At 33.8% G+C, this 18,483-nt stretch overlaps 1 non-coding gene across 1 annotated transcript; it reads left to right on the forward strand.

Moving 5' to 3' along the window:
• Positions 1-847: 847 nt before the first annotated feature.
• On the forward strand, positions 848-919 carry TRNAP-UGG (transfer RNA proline (anticodon UGG)). The gene has a single exon. It is a non-coding gene; the product is annotated as a tRNA-Pro (tRNA).
• The last annotated feature ends 17,564 nt before the right edge of the window (positions 920-18,483 follow it).

The following is an 18,483-nucleotide window of genomic DNA, read 5'->3' on the forward strand; positions in this document are numbered from 1 at the left end:
AAGGTGTGATTTTCTCGCTGACTGCGAGAGGTCAGAGTTTAAATCCTGACCGAAACCATTTCCTATATTTTATCCCAATTTGATAAAATTATATTATTCCTATGTAATGAATAATCAATTATTTCTCTAAAAGGATCCTTTGAAGAAAAACTGAATTTTAAATATATAAATTTATTAACTGACGAAATACTATTTATAAAAAAGTTGTATGCGTTCTAAAAACAGAAAATAAGATGCAAATAAAAAGGAACACGTGTTAATGTAATAACATTTGCATGATTACATTTAAGTATTGTGTGCATTTGTTGTATTGGATATAGACCTTTATCTTCTTTTAAATGAATTAGAAGTACAAAAGATTAGAATAATGAAATTATACAGAGGTCTTCAAAAAGTAAAACAAGGAAAAAAATTATCTTTTATTGGGTATTTTAGTAAACACAAGTAATATACTTCTAATATTCTATAAGTTTACAAAATTAAATGAAAGTAGGCAACGCTGAGACATTTGAAAATAAATTTTAGTTGTTTTAAAATTATTTAAATAATTACATTTACTTAATTATTTCTAATTCAATGTGATCAAGTTGTCATGCTCAGACTCGTAATTAAAGGTCCTGTACGCGCGATTAGCATAATAACCTATTAATTCGACTTAAAGCTACATATACATCTGAAGTATAATTTGAATCACAAGGCGAAATAATTTATAGCTCAGAAAAATGTGTCTTTTCCTTTCTCCTATTTCAACGCAAAAAGTAATTTTATCATTTTTTTGCTTCGGAGTGCCTTTTTGCGTGTTTCTTCTTTTTTAGACTAGTATAAATGTAGCCCATATATGCAACGTGGCTCGGTGGTCTAGGGGTATGATTCTGGCTTTGGGTGCGAGAGGTTCCGGGTTCAAATCCCGATCGAGCCCATTGCGTTAATTTTATCTTCGTTTGATTAAACTATATCATTTCACTTTTTTGCTAATAACCATAACTATACATTTTAAAGTTTTTTATTACTTCATCGGTCCCTTTTTTTAACACCACTTTGAGGAATATTTTCTGTGCTAAATGATTTTCGTTCCTTTGCAGAATAGTAGATAGTATTACTTCTTCACGTCCAACAAATTCTTGTTACAAGCGATTCAGTGCAATAGCCCTCGATTTTTTTTTTTTTTTTTTGTACTTAAGTATTAATGCAACCACTCTGGTGCTTTTTTTAGATAAAAAGACAGGTGCAAGTTAGTAGTTTTGGCCAAAGCTTTTTGAAAAGATTCCAAAACTATCGATATTTATGGTCAGTCGACAAAGATTATCAACATAGTGAAAGAAACATGCTTTAGCAATTTAAAATACAGATTTTGATTATTGAATAATGATCACGTAACACATCAAAAAATAAAATGCTTAATTCATCTTCAAATCGTTCTGTAAATTTTGTGCTTTAATCTTCTTTACACAGCGATCTGTTTTCACTAAACACAAATCGCATAATTGCAGAAACTCGGCAACAGCAGTTATCTGCCTTCATATCTTCTCGTTGTTCCCTTTAGAAATTTTGTGGTAAAACTCTGTATTCCTGCAGAAATTTTACCGCAGTTTAAATTCCGAAAGTCCTTACTGCAAAATTATGTTGAAGTAAAAAATTATCACAATCTGTTTATAAAAACCGTTGAAATTAGAAATTCATTAAAAAAACAGTGCGTGAAAAAATGACAACGTTGTTTAATTAAAGGACTTTGTGAGTGTGATTGCCAGAGTCTGACCCATTCTGAAAATTGAGCTACTTTTATTAAGGTGGTTGCGATATCACGTAAGTTCAATTCCCCGCCCCCCCAAATAAATGCAAAAATTTTCTCATAATATTAATTTTGATAGCTGTCAAAGAATTTTCATTTTCTTACGGTTTTGAGCTGCTTTTCAAACACCTTTTTTTTAAAAAATAGGATTTTATGTTTCGCCTCTTGAAGTTTTTTAGAATTAAATGGCAAATTTTTCTTTCAGATGATGTTCGAAATTTACATTTTCTACCTCGCGGCTGCCCTGAGCAGAAGAAGGTAAGGTATATAATCTCGCAATATAAACCTCCCGGTGGTAAATAAAGACTGTGTGTTCTTTCGATGGTGGTGAAGACCATCTATCCTCCAGAAGTAGGAGAAGACTGTGTGTCCTCCCGATGTGCCTTATCGACATAGCCAACAGATGTGAATCATTCCAGCATGGTGTGGTGATTTCAAGGCATGGACTATACCTCTACAAAACTAGATTGTAACAGAAATCTAGCACAGCATCCTGGATAATTTACAACGCTCGCAAGTACCTGCCTAACCAAATGAACTATCACGTAGACTCAACTCATGTTGTACCCGTCAAGTATATTCATTCGTTATTCATCATATAGTTTTACTAACATGTCATAGTCTGACATTATATGTTCTTTTTTTTTTTTTTTTTTTTTTTTTTTTTTTGTTAAGTTCAAGGATAATTTTACACTACTGCGTATTGCTCTTAAAAACCTTCAAAATTCGAAACAATAGATGTCAGATTGTAATCTGAAATCTTCATATCATTTCTTTTTTTAACATCTCAAAGAATTATTATCATCTTTTTCAGTTTTGCAGAAGTTGTTCGAACAAATAATGATGATACGAAGCCATGATGGCGATTTTTTTCCCTTCCGTATTCATAAAGTTTCTTGCTAAGTACAGTGCTAAGTTAATAAATTAAAAGTCACTTTATTTGTATTTCTTAATATTATTGTGCAATAATCGCCGTGAAAGGCTACTATGCACCTAAAGTTGTCGCAAAGCAGAAAAAAATATGCTATAATGATCTTAATCTATATAGTTAGGGTTAAGTTCAAGAGTCCAGCTAGAAATTAATATAAGTAAAATAAAACTGCCTTCATTGCTTTTATATCGCTTATTTTTTCTTATTTAAGCAGATTAAATTCGGAAGGAAAATTAAATATCTTATGCTTTTTACATTGGGCAGTGCCAAACAAGTTGTTTTTAAATCACTGAGTTTGTTAATCAAGATAAAATATGAAATAAGTTAAAACAAATGAGAAATTCAAATTTCGGAGTTCGAGGTAAACATTTTCGGGTAAAGAACCATGCATATTTTAAATCTGATGGCCCTTGGTCTCGCACTTTTACCATAATGCGAGGACCATTATTTAATGAAAGAGAAAAAAAAAACATGTGTAGTATTTGTGTCAATTTTCCATTATTAAGAATATATTAATTATTAGCATAAAAAATTAGTTTATTAATATTTAGTGTTAAATTATTCATATACCGAAACAACGTGTAAGATTCCAGTGTTTTAATCTAAAGTTGAGGAACCTTAAGAACAGGTAAGCGAACAATCGCTTTAGTTCAGTAGACAGAGAACAAAAACTCGAGAAAGATTAATTACCTTTATTATTCCAAATAAAGTTTAACAGTCCACTCCTGCTTTGAGTTACAATAAAGCCTCCCCTCAGGCTTCAAGTCAGGAACTAAGAAATAAAACTAAACTAATATTACTAAAAAGATATAGCCGAAGCTATCAAGATTCTAACAGAGTTCGCTACTTAATGCTAAATAACGGCAAAGCTATCAAAGGCCTAAAGTACGGTCGAGCGTAATAATAATAGAGAATAGCCTAAAAAGGCTAACGTGGGCTAGCCAGAATCTCTGGCTCCCTAACGAAGTCAGTAGAACTTCACAGTTAAATACTTCTCCTCATTTGCATTCAAACACGATTCTGAAAATACGTTTTGACTGGAAGTTGTAAGCTGAAATTCAGGAAGATAGGAAAGTAACTTTTAACTAAAAATTAACTGTTAGAAAAATTATGATAAACCTTACAAACGTAGAGTAAATATTACGCTAAACAATATTTCAGAATGCTAGAAAATAAATAACAAGCGTTACTAGTAAATTTTTTGGATATTCTTCTAACATATATGCATTAAATACCTAAATAGGAAATTTCATTATAAAAAGAGATAAAAAAAAGAAAAAGAAATAAAGAATTAGTTTAATATTTGGGGTGTTTTTGCTGTATGCAACTTACGGTTGTATGCAACTTATCTTTGTTAAATATAAAGCACTATTTCATAATATTATTTATTTTTATATGATCATATTTATTTGCTCATATATAAAATATTCATTTGTTCAAAATAAACAATATTTTTACTATTATTGCAAGGCTACTAGTAAATAACATAAACCCCAAACTCCCAATTTGTGTTTGTGTTGTCATACAAGGATTTTTCATAATTTTTTTATATTTTTGTTTTAAAATTTTTCATAAATTAATGAGGAAAAGAAAAATCGCAGCAACTATCTTTTAAGAAGACTAAGTTCACAACTCATATGTATATCATACTATATGTAATGCTGAACCAGCATATTTTATGTAAAAGTATAGTCTCTGTAGTTGGTATATGCAAAGTAGTCTATCATAAAATCTGTCTTTTGAAAATTTTATATTATTTCGTACCTGAACCTTAAGAAAGTCATTTTGGGGTACTGAAATTTTACATTACAATTATAACTAGTCTTTAAGCGAATCTTACTCTTTCAGGGAGTCTTTAAGCAAAGAAATCTATTATGTCGTACCATGTCATTATTTCAATTTTAACGCAATCGTCCACGTATAAAATATATAACACAATATCTAAACAAAATCCCATCTAGTATATTTCAAACAGATAAATACTTACATAGATGATGGACATGCAAATGTAGGCTAATATTTCATCACGAGTTCTGTATATTTCTCAACAAAATTTTCCTTAATTATGGAAACCAAAACAGATTGGAGAAAAAGCACTAAGCTAAAACTCTAGTATACATTCGGCCAGCGTTGAGTGACTTTGTCTTTGAAAGAGGTCAGAGAAGAAAAGGAAAGAAAATGATAAGGCATTACGCCATGTACTAAACCTACATTTTACTTTACATTTAGTTCAAAAATAGTTCTTTGGTTAATACGTATTTTTTCAACGTAGCTACACAAACTGTTCCGATTTCTTCCTGGAGGGCTGGTTGAAATAAAATAGTTTCACATAAAGATTTCATAATTCTTGTTTGCATAAATTGCTGCTTCCAAGTACTGCTGATCTTGCAGGAAATTCTCCAGTTTACACTGACTTATGATAAATTATGAATATCTTTGAATGTTCAAGCAGGAGAGAAACTGGTTTCTTGCCACCATGGAAGGGGCAGGTTAAACGTGAATGGTAAATCTGCTTCTAGCAAAATTGAGTAAATATTACAAACTAGTCGTAATATATTTTTAAAATTTCTTAAACAAATTTCATTCTCTGGGACTACTTTATATACTTTAAAAAGTTTCATATTAATTTTATGAGTCCTTACCAGTTACTCCCACTTGTTAAGATACGAGTTTATGCCATGCTGGGTTTAACTGTTAGTAATTTTAACCACTTTGCCAGAAACTTCTCGGTCTTTCTTAATATACTATACTGGTGACGTATTAGTATTCTTAATATATGTTAGATATGTAGAGTTAGGCAAAGAGGCAAATATATCTTAGATTTTCGAATTTTTGAAATTAAGCTTATCTTTAAGCCTCATTTTACATTTTATTCTAGTGTATTTCTCTTCCATTTGATGTTTTGCTACCAGCTGCTATTTGCGAAGAATTCCTTACAATCTGGTCTTTGGTCACTATGCGCTTTCGTTTGGTTCAAAAGCTAAGTAAAATTAGAGTTGACTTTTTGCCCAATTTCTATTTCACATTGGCGTGTTTCTGTTCCATTTGATACCTCCATGTGAAGCACTACCATAGAGACCCCGTAAATGTAAACATCGCCCATAATGGCAATAACCCGGAATCTAATAGATTCCTTGTTCGGAGATAGCACACATTTATCTTACGTTCTCTTTGGTTACTTTCATTGCTGTTCGTACTTGTGCACGGTTATAGTGTCACGCTCATCGTTCGTCTTTGTACGTTTAATTTATTCTTCACTTATTTATTGTTATTTTGGTTCATTTTCACACTATCTTTCTGAATTATTTAATGAAAAATAGATGGAAATATTTTCATTTAATTAAGGAAGTTGTCGGAGACAGATGCTTGTTCACAGGGGTCTGTCTCAAGATGTATTACCTTTATCGAAAAGATGTTCACATCAAACAACAGATTAGCAAAAATAAAGTTGTCTTCAAAAGGAAAGTTTAGCTGATCACCTACTCGAATAGCTATTTCAGCGAAAAGTTGAACATAAGGGCAAAACCAACTAAGTTTTAGTTACATGTGCTTTAATATAATTTTGTTTAATATAATTTGCTAGCCTGAATTTAATTGCAGTAATTGTGTTTAACAAGCTAACTTTGCCTTAGAGGTACTTAATATCATGTTTAATCATCTTTATATCCTGCTTCATTTCATAGCATGATCGTACATCGACAAAGCCACTGCAGCTGATAAGCTTGGGAACACAAAACTACGTTGTCCCCCAACGGATTCTCTGCGACATCGTCAGCGGGTTCTTTGCGATAGTAAAACTCTCCCTGAAGAGGTCTGATGGTACGAGAATAGGGATGGGAGATCCTCAGAACTGTACAGGCTGTGTCAAGGCCAAGTGCAGTACATGTACAGCCTATTGATAAATCCACTTCCCCCTTGCCCTTTTCTGTTCCATTTGAGGCATTGGTTAATTTCTACACACACAAAATGACCTACCTTATTTGATGCTTCCTATGCCTCGATGCATACTTAAGTGCATAGCTATATGCATCAGACAATAAGAGGGACTAGTAAAAAAGAAACTAAAACGGGGAAAACATTTCAGCGTCTAAAGTGCTTTCCCATGCGGATACTGGTTTCGAATGTGGGTTCCATACATGGTTTTTGAATTGATGTGAAGCAGAAATTACAACATTATTTACAGCTTCATTTTTAATGGCTTTTGTTAAATTAGTCATGCCAAAAAAACCTGTATTAATGCTATAACCTTGAAATTATTCTTTATTCTTGTAAACTGAATTTCACGGCTTAAAGTGTAATAAACATATTCTCATCATATTGGTTATGAAAATAATCATAGACACTTTTGAAAATATTTTCAGAGAGACATGTGATTTTTAGGGAATCTTCTCCTTATGTTTATTTAATTCGATTAGATCATTTAAAACATTCGATATGGACAAAAAAGGAGTTCTAAAAAATAATTTCAACTGAAAAAGATCAGTCATATGGGATCTCCTGGCACTTTTTATAAAAGAACCGTTTGATTGAGCAAAGTTTTTTTTTCTTTCCTTTCTTATTTCCGAATAAATAAATTCCTCTAATACGTTACCAGTCCTCAAGCTAACGGTTTCCTATCACTACGGTCATTTTTAACGTAATCTTCCCATTTACGCGGTTAATAATAGTAGCGCAAAGCATTTACTCTAACTCCTGATGTCGTGTTTGGTGCGTCGATCACCTTAACCTGGTTAAACTTGGGGTCCGGAGGTCATCAGTGTCACAGAAATGAGCGGAATTGGATAGAAACGTGTCTTTGTTAGAATCGCGCCTAGCATGGGAATGGTTCCCCTGGTAGCCATTGGGGGGAGTTATTGAAGCCTCGTAATCCAATAAGCCACAGACAATACCAAACACGAACACAGGTGATACGAATTTACTGAAATGCATCCTGCCTTTCGTGAATGTTTTATTTTTATTGGCTTTTATGCAATTTGCCGGACACTTTGCGAATGGTCCTAGGGTACCATTGAACATACCTTTCAGTAGTCAATGGGACGTGGAAATAATGCTCCAGTCAACTAAATTCTCAAGGGTATCAAACACAAAATAAAAATTGCAAATATTTGTTTGTTACTATAGATATTTGCTAAGAATTAAACTGGAATTTTTAGAGCTTGAAGATATTGCCATACTGTATCATGATTTACTTTATACGTACATCACGTGTTTTCGGAGGCAGTATGAGATAAATATAACAATAAAAACTCTAATTCACAACACAACCTGATAACAATTGAAAATAAAATATTTTTACCATAGTAAATCTAACTTGTACTAATTTCTTAACTAAAAGACAAATTTTAGTAAAATTATAAGTAAAATTGCTGTATTTTTCTATATATTATAGCACGAGACAAATTTTAAGAGAAAGCTATGCCGAAAAAGTGAGAACACAGGGCCAAGCGCATTTAACATTGAGTAAATGGGTATTTCGTTAATTTGGCGAGATATCGCTAAGCTAACAACGGTTTTGGCGACTTATTTTGCAGCTAAATTTGCAGAGAAATCGCCAAAAGTCTTCAAATTTGGCGACATGTTGGTCTGGTTCTGCTATCATTGTACTATGTATAGAAACTGAATAAATATAATTGACTGCTATGTTAGCTGTAACCGTAATCTCACACTCTTATTGCTTTCAGTAATTTCGAGAAGCAGAAAGTACCAGAAATATATCGGTGACTGGGTGAAAACTGTAAAAGCCCAGAAAGAGAGCATCTGAGTTCAGTTCTTTAGTTATTGTTGTGAGCTATAATTACACGTGAACTGAGTTAAATCTGAGTTAGCTTTCTCTTAGATACCCTTTGCATTGGGATGGGTTTAACGTTCTTAGTATTTTAAGTGTAACTACTGATTACACTGTGTGATGCTGTGGACATTTGTACGAATATTTCTGAAAAAAATTCCAGAGTTCTGATATATTTCTTTTGATAAGAATGAATTTTTATTGATCTGTCATTGGATTTATGCATTATGCCTGTTACGAACCCGTACGCACGCAACAATATTAACATCATTAATTTATCACCAGTTATGCAACAGAACCTTTGACAATTACTAAGTATTTAAGAATAAATTTAGATTGAAATCCCGGAAACTCAGAAATAGATGAAGTTTTATATACATAAGCAAACTGCTAAAGATAATTTTAGACCATAGTTTCAAAATCGCCTTTTCTTTTCTTTTTTTTTTTTCGATTATTTTTAACTGGGTATATCTTCTTCGAGCTTTTAGACGCCTTTGCCTTAATAACAATGATATAATCAGAAATCCTTTAAATATGATCTGTGGTATTGATAAAAAGCGCTTAAGGGGACTCGTACACCTTAAACCCCTCATGATCTTCGAATAGGTGACTGTTGCAAGAATTGGGTTATTTTATTTATTTTAAAAGCAATTACTTCCAACTTTTTACAACTGACTACATAATATAGCTGCTTTAGAAACTAGTAACCAGAAAGTTTGTGTTGCCACAAATATTTTTGTAATTTAATCCTCTTCGTGACAAAATATTTCGCCGTGTTTCCACCTTGCGCGCATGATATTTTAAAAATGGCTAATGGTACATACTTGAAATTTGATGGAATTCTTTATATGGGCACTATTTTCTAACTGAATATTTTAATATTGAAAAATTTTATGGGCGAAAACATTAAAAATTTTTTTAATAAAATACATTTTATAAACTCAACTCAAAATAAAATAAAAATTCAACATGAAATTTTTAGAATTTTAGGTTCACAGTAGTTTCCAAATGTTATAAAAGCTATATATTAAATATGGAATTAAATTATGCAACAGAATGTTTTAAACTGTGCGCGCAAGTTGGAAACATGACGAAAAATGTTGTCACAAAGCGAATTAAATTATAAAAATATTTGGGGCAACACAAACTTTCTGATTGCTATTTCAGAAATCAGCTATATTATGTAATCAGCTGCAAAATATTGGTAGTAATTGCTTTTAAAATAAATAAGTGATCCCAATTCTTGAAACAGTCACCTATTCGAACACCTTATGGGTTTTAAGGTGTATGAATCCCCTTAAATATTTTTAGGTATTTATTGCAATTCATCAAATTACTATTTAAAACTCGTCGCGCCACACGTAAATAGAACAGTAATGGAGAGAGACTTCTCAAAACGTTTATAGACTTTGTAGGGTTTACTTTAATTTTCTTACAGTTATTTGTATTTTGCAACAAGCCTTCATATCATACTTTCTCGCCTTTACTTTCTTATTTACCACCTCATTCTCCCTACCTGAAAGAGTTCTGAGGATTACGTTTGGCTTATTGTAAACCGAGAAGGGGCCATCTTTCTATTATTTTGAGTTGGAAATAAAGGGTAAATTTAACTCTTCTTTGAACTGTTTCCTGAATCAAAATCTGTGATAAGTCACTACACAGTTCTTCGATATTCTAACTCTCATAGACTACTAAATTACTTAGGGTATTTAAGCCTGTCAATACATGTAGATTTCCCCACCACAGCGCATGAAGTGACATATATTGAAAGAACACCACTTTGGCGTATTGAATATCACTGGATATCACATTTCTGATCTTGGTTTAGAATGTTGGATGGGTAGTTTGCAGCTTCGCCCCTTTGGAATGAAAAAATAAACCTGCATACAAATTGGATGAATATATGCAAAGGATCGATTTGAATTATTTAGTGGGATTCTTGTAAAGATGCATAAGTGTAATATTTATATAATCAAACGTTTAAAATGTTTACTTCAAAAGTACTTAGGCAAACAAATTTTATAAGCGGCATTTTATTGTCCATTCTCGTTCCAGTGCTCACTTACTACTCAGGACAAACAACGCCCCTCTATATTTCCTCAGCACGGTGGTAAATATGGCCTACGTTCAGTAACTCTTTTAGACAAAGGAAAGCAAAATGCAGGTATTCCAATGAAATCATACTAAATATAAGATAATTCAGCTTCAGCAGTTTCATAAATGTCAATAGCTGAATCACCATTTGCATGAATATTGCCGAAAACTGCCAATAAGAACGTTTTCTCCTTAATTTTTAAACTTAGTAGAAGAACTCAGAAACTTTTATGTTTGACTATCTGCTCAGAAGCCTTAATCTCATGTCTTGTCTTAAGTCGATAATAAGTTTGAATGTTTTCTAAAAAAAGTTATTAAATTTCTTTTTAAATGCTCCTTGTATCTGTAACTGTAACTATAAGAGCTGGCCTTTTTGACTATATTACAAAGTTCCTAGATTTCAAAGGTTTAGCCTGGCAATACCTTGCAAAGGCGTGAAGATTAACACAGCAGGAAAAGGGTGTAAAAAGCCCTTTTTATTTGTGACAACTCTTTAACAGAAAGGCACGAACTTCATGCTTCTAAAAGCGCAAACTACTTGCGGTGAGAATTTAAAGGTAAAAGTGACGCTAGACTTCACAATTTAATTTAACCTAACAGGCTGACTCGGCAACATACACCGGTGATAAACTAACTAAATGGTCAGAATGCGTAGCCGCTACTAAGTTAACAGTCTCAGGGCAAAATAGCAAACGTACGCTACACTAGCGAAACCAATCTCTACCTAACTTTCCCGTTTCACCTGTTTAAATACTCTCTTTTGTTACTTAATTTGAATCCTGGCGAGGAAATGCGAGGGGAAATAGAGAATTCATAAAAGGTACCAAATTTAAAAGAATTAGTTAGCGAACCAAGGGAAATCCTAGATAACTAGATTCATTTTTCGAATTTATTTTTATCTTCTAAACTTAAGTACAGATCATCGTCTCTCACTAACCTTAAACCATGCACTGAGCTCCCCTTTCAATGTCGTTATCATAATAATGACCTTATGAAGTTCCCAAACGTTGTGTAAAATGAAATATACATGTTTTTTTCAGATTTATAAATAGTCTATCACGTTGTAATGTTTCGAACTACTTTATCTATGCTTGACATCGTAGAAACCTAGTTGAACTATGTAGCGACTATCGCTGAGTCCAAGTGTATAAAACAACAAAGTACATAGAAAGGTTTAATTCACTCTTTATTATCTCAAACTAAAAGTACAGATGGCCCCTTTCTCGGGCTTACAGAAAAGCTTCCACTTGGGCTTTAATTCAAGATTAGAAAATGAGAAACTAATCCAATGCTATACTAAACCTAACTTAGCCGAAGCTATACAAAATTACCTAATGTAGCAAGCCCTTAATTAAGTTAAACGGGGAAGATCAGCAAGCACGTACAATACGGTCGAACGTAGTTAGCTTTAAACAACGAAGTAGGCTGTTGGCAAACATGCATCACTAAGAACTCCTAGCTCTTCTCTTTGAAATAAGTGAAACTTCTTTTAAATACTCTTTCTACCTCAATTACATGTAACACGAAACTAAAAACTTATTCTGGTAGGAAGCTGTAGGTGGAAAACAAGAATTTAAATGAAAGGATTTTAAAATAAAGAATAACTATCAGTAAATTAAAATAATCCTTACGACGTGTCTGATTGGTCAGAAATATCTTCTGACTTAACACTGGTCATGAGTGAGTTTAAGCTGCTACTTAAGTTAATTCTAATAATAAAAGACAGAAAAAAAGGAAATCCTAAATTAAATTAATTTAGAAAATGCAAATATTTTGAAGCAAACTATGAAATCGTCGAAATCTTGCATACTATAATACGCAGAGATAATTTAATGATAAGCGAGTAAATTCTAGACCCGGCATAAAATATCTATATAAAAGCTCTTCAATCAAGCTCAGTTTATGAAGTGTGCATTTTGTAGAAACGTAAGTCCCCCCCCCCCCAGCTAGAAATATGAAAACACGTATGCCTTCACAGAGATTGTCGAACTATTTTTTAGCTTGCCTGCTGAACGTGCCACCGCTTACACCACGACAGCACAGAAACAGGTAATGCGACAGCAAAAATTTCACCTTCCCAGTGCTATTATAAAATTCACAAAACGGCAGCAAATACTCCAAAGCTGTTGCAACTTTTCACCGCAAGATGGCGCTATTGCGCCGAAAGCGAATATACTGTGTTTACGTTGTGTAACAGTTGTATCGCCGTTGCGTTATTGCTATATTAATGTAATGTATCTTGTTGAATTTTTTCATTAAAATCTAAAAGGCCAATCTAATTTCTAAATGTTCGCACCCAAACATGATCAATTTGCTTAGAATCCACTGAAGTCAAGAAGCCTTTCGTATTCGAATCATCGAGTGTTGCGGTCGCCTCTTCGAAACTGGAACAAAAATGTATAGACTGAAATACAGGAACAACAAATCAGCAACGGAATAATTTCTCATTTTTTTATTGTTGTTATTACTTAAGACTTAATACACATATTTTTGGACTGAGCAAAGATTTGGAAGCCAAGAATTAAAAGAGAAAGAATAAAATAGAAAATTTTATTTGTTAAAAAAATTAAATGCATTATGATTCACGTGCGCAGTGTTTTTCATCATGTTCAGTATTAGAGCTAATTTTAAGCAACTATTTAAAAAGTGTTTGGCAACGTATGCAAGCCTTCTCGCAAATCATTATGGTTTTTCACTAAAAAAAAGCCTGCGAATTCAAACAAATAATTGCAAAGATGGAAAATTCTAAACATTAATTTTGCATTTTTGATAAGTACCATAAATCCCAGAACTCCCTTGTGGCATGTATTTACTAGAAGTCAGCTCTGAAATCTCGAAATTCTTTTTCTTCATATTAAAAGATAATCCTTATATTATTCATCTCTCAGGGAGCTCTGCTGTGTTATTTTCAGATATAATAAACTAATTTAAAGCTTTTTTGATATGCACAGAACTTCTTATATATGAGAGCCCTTAAGCGTTCAACTTGGCATTTCCTTGAAGTTTGATTAACTATGAAAAGAAATGCTTAAACTATAAAAACTTGCTAATGAGTGAAATAAATAAACAAAACTTTGAGCACAATAAACTTGGAAAGAACTAGAAAAATAGGAGGAATAAAAAAGCGTTTACAGTTAGAAACTCCATTTTAATGCGACACTTACTAGCCCAGAACTTACTAAACCCCAAGAGGACTTAGTGGAATTCAATTAAGGAATCACTTCACTGCAAATCTCCAGGGAGTAACGAAACGGGGTTGAGAGGTCTGAGCAGCGGCAGGTTGGAAGGGATTTACAATATCGCGAGCAAAAAGTCTGCAAACAACAAAATTGTCTTAGCGATTAAAACTTAAATCTTGAAAAGAGGTGGAGTTTTTGCTTTTTCTCTTCTAACAGGTTCTTGGTTTCGACTCTTTGTTTGTTTATTGCCGTTTCACAATGCGTAAAATCATAACTATGCAAAGAGAAGGCATTTTTATTTTGTTTTGAAAAACGAGGAATATTTTCGAAGATTATTTAATTCGGTTTAACCTAAAAGCTGTCTTTTTTGACTGGACGTAATGCGTTTACTTTTTTAAGTGAATTAGTAAGGTGTTTGAATTTAAAAATAAGAATTTTTGAAAATGTTATTGATGTAATGAAATACAAGCCGTTCAGTTTTCCTCAGTTTTACTAAAACAGTAGAACTAAAAATTTAAACTTCATTTGTTCTAAGCTATAGCATTTGCTTAGAATGTAAGCAAATTCGCATTTTAGGCCCATAGGCAAATCAAATAACGTTAAATTACTGTGATGATGAAATGATACAGGTTAAATCTAGCATCTGTACAAAAGATACTTTCGCTTTTTCTAAAAGCAAATTTCATTTCATTTACTTATTTGAAAACAGCAGTCCTAGCAAAATAATGCAGAAAAATAACAATTAAAAAAACTGTTGCTATGTAATTTCTAACAAAAATTAACAAACAAAAAAAAGATAAAAGTCTGAAAGGTCTCAGATTTTAAATTACATCCAAAGGAGAGTTTTTATAACATTTTGCCTGTTACCTTTATCTATTAAATATTACGTTCTTCGCACTTAAACCATAAAATTGAGTTCAAGAGCAATATCGCGAAATAGTTTTAAATTGAGCATATCTGTAGAATTTCCGGTACAGAGTCTCGCGAGCTGGAGATAAAAATGTTTTTATTCTGTAGAATGTTGCCTTTGCTCGCTTTGAAGTTAACAAATTTTTGATTAACAAATCCTTGAGTTTGTTAACCAAAAATTTGTAAAAGTTTTACAAAATATGAAATCGATAATAAATCAAATTCCAAATTTCAAATTTGGGTCAAATTTGGGCTTCCGTATGCCCATATTCGCAATCGGATTACATTATTCAAAATCCGATGGCTCAATGTACCGTTGTTTTATCACAATGCGAGAAATATACATACATTTGTGCAGATTTTTCATTATTTAATTTCTCTAAATATAATGCAGGGCTCTAACATTTGGTGGCAACAGTTTCAAAAGTGAAACGGACTTTTATACACTGACTACCAATAAGTATTTGGACACCTGTGATAGAAAAGAAAAACTAACTTTATTCAAAATCAATAGTTGGTAGAGCCTCCACGAGAGGTAATTACAGCGTGAACCCTCCGGGGCATACTTTCCACAAGTCTTTGTATGACAGCTAGTGGTATTTTCTTCCACTCGGCTTGGAGAAGACATTGAAGTTCCTTCACCGATTTTGCACGGGTAGTGCACCCCTGAATTCGGCGATGCAACTCGTCACAGAGGTTCTCGATAGGGTTCCGGTCTGGACTCTGGGCAGGCCAGTCCATTCGATAAACTCCATTGGCACCATGGTTAACGTCGAAACATGACAACTGGCATTGTCGTCCTGAAAGTAACAGGGGTCCAACCCGTAAAACTGCCACGACGTAGGAAGCACATTGTCATCCAAAATAGTGCAGTAGACATCGGAGTTGAGCTTACCATGAATGGGGACCAAGGCTCCCAGCCCATACCAGGAGAAACACGCCCATAACATAATTCCACCTCCGCCGAACTTGACTGTTGGCACAATGCATTCTGGCAGGAGACGTTCTCCAGGTAGACGCCAGACCCAGACCCTGCCAACCGTACGGTAAAGGGTGAACCTAGATTCGTCACTCCAAAGAACCCGTTTCCACTGATCTACGGTCCAATTTCAATGTGCTTTGCACCACATTAACCGAGCAGCGCGGTTAGTTCAGCGCTGTGATCAAAGGCTTATGGGTAGCAGCACGACCATGAACACCAAGCAGATGTTCTTCCTTACGGATGGTATTCTTTGAAACAATACTCCCGGATGCCTGTTGAAACTCCTCGCGGAGAGGGCCATCGGTTGGGCGCGGTTCTTCCGAATTTCTCTGGACAGCACTCGTCGGTCTCTATCTCCCAGTTTCGTTAGTCTGCCGACTCGGGGCACATTCCGACAATCACCGCTCACCTTCCACTTCTTAATCACATAGGCCACTTTCGAGTTTGGGTGCTTCAGATCTCTAGATATGTCCCTTAAGGATCGGCCACATTTGTGATACCCGATAGTCATACCTTTCTCGAAATCGGAGAGCTCCGAACTGCGAGGCATCTTGCATGCGACTAAAGCCGATGTTGTTTCCTACACGATATATACCAGAGGAGTCCGTGACGTATCTTAAGAGCGCAGATATCGTCATTTGCATACGTGTCCAAATACTTATTGGTAGTCAGTGTATTATACCAACGCAAAATCGTATAACGAAAACAATAGTCCTTCAGGGCCAAAGCCTCTTTGTACTAATAAATAATGAAACATTATTTATCCTTTAAATATAAATTTAAGAATTACGGTCATTTCTGAAATTTCTTGCCATTCATTTGAAATATAACAGCTAATACATTTTGTAACAAAAAATGATACGGTGAATGAAAATAGCAGATTCAGATTTAAATCTGTGTAATTTGCAATAATTATACTTTATCGTATTGCTAATACTTTTTGATTTGTTATGTCCAGTATGCATTTTCATATCTTCTGCGAATTTTCTCGGCAACGTTTCCATTTTGCAGGGTATGGTTTTAAGGAATGTTCCTATTCATACTAAAATTTATCTTCAATAAAGATAATTATATTTTTTACAATTAGGAAAATACTTAACTACAACTACTAAACTTTTTGCAATTACGAAAATACAATTGACTACCTTAAGAAAAGTGCCTGCAACTGACGTTGGTTATAAGAAAGCTTGTTACATTTCTGAAGGATGATTATGCCCCTTTTGCTAAATATATAATGGCTATGAATCAATGATTTCCCTGGAACTCCAGTGAGTGATTTTTCTATAAGTCATTCCACAGACATTTAAAAATGAAACAAGTTTTAAAAGCGATTTTTGAGATAATTTGTTAAAATATCCGTCTTTTTAGAAATAAAAATTCAACATTCAATAAAATAAAGCTAGAATTTTGAGGATTACAGTAGCGTTTGTTTTAAAGCATAAAATACCAAAGTTTATTTCTATTAATTTTTAGAGTAAATATTTAATACTTATAGTCTTACAGTTACAGGGCAAAAAGGTTTGAAAACAGATTGATAGACTCGCCACATGTGATTAAATGCTGACATTCATAATGTCAGAAAATCGTCATTTCTCTGTTGTTGTGACAAATATTGCTTGTCTGACATAAAAACAAGCCTACTCAATTCATCGCGGCAAGAAGGCAACATTGCGCTTGTCATTCCCAACAGTCTTGAACACCATAAGGGTGAGAGTACGACTTCGCTCCGTTTCCCCCCTAATTTTGAAGGAACACATCCCATGAGACGAGTCCAAGGGTATCACAATCCTCTTACCCTACCAGCAAGCTCTCAAGAAGACTTTTGTCCCTCTGCACATTTTGAGTGTTCCCATGCCACACAGACACTTTACTTTACAAACATTGTAAAGATACATTTACAAACATCCATGCCTTCTCCGAAATTCGAATCCGGGCCTTTCGGTAGAGCAGTCAGAGTCAATTACCTCTGTCCTGAAAGGGTGGCATTACTTAACTGCATTCTTTAAATTATCGAAACCTGATATGTCGAAAATTATAATTTCTCTATTTTTAAACTCATACGGTAAAGTAGAACTTTACCATACTATTCTTTACAGGTAGTATTTGATGTGTACTTTACATTAACAACATTGCTGCGCCTGAATTACATCATCTTAGTAGGCAAGAGAAAGCAAAACAGCACACGTATGATTTTATTTCTGCAGGCAATAAAACATTGGCCCGTTTTGAATACTTAATGAATAAATATACCCGAATTTATATATACTCTTTTGCAAAAAAATCGAAGCACCAAGAAGGACTTTTACGATCGTGACGAAATATGGTATGCAAAAACATCGTGATCGTACATGTAAATGATCAAAGTTTCAAGGCAAATGAACAGGAATTGCGATGATAGCGCGCATTTCTAGTGCGCAATTTGCAAAGTATAAAACCAGTAACAGAGGCGGAAAATTTATCTTTTTTGTTGCTGCCATTGTAATTCCATAAAGAAGAAACTAAAGATGGCATTACGACGATATCGCAGATCTTACAGACAACTAAACGAATTCGAACGTGGTCGCATTGTAGGGTTGCGTGAAGGTGGGTGGTCATACCGAGCAATATTCCGCCACCTGCAGCGTACAGACACTGATGTGCAAAGATGATGGCAACAATGGTTGCTATAAGGAAATTGCCGACGAAATAAAGGCTCCGGAAGGCCAAGGATCACAAATGCGAGGTAAGACAGGATGATTGTTCGCCAGGCCCGAACCGCCCAAACGGTATCATTGTCGACTATTCAACGCACTACAGCCACATTTAAATCTCTCG

Source organism: Stegodyphus dumicola, chromosome 10 (genome assembly GCF_044657685.1).
Source record: "Stegodyphus dumicola isolate Sdum_Otavi_A_Nest chromosome 10, ASM4465768v1".
Taxonomy (NCBI): Eukaryota; Metazoa; Arthropoda; class Arachnida; order Araneae; family Eresidae; genus Stegodyphus; species Stegodyphus dumicola.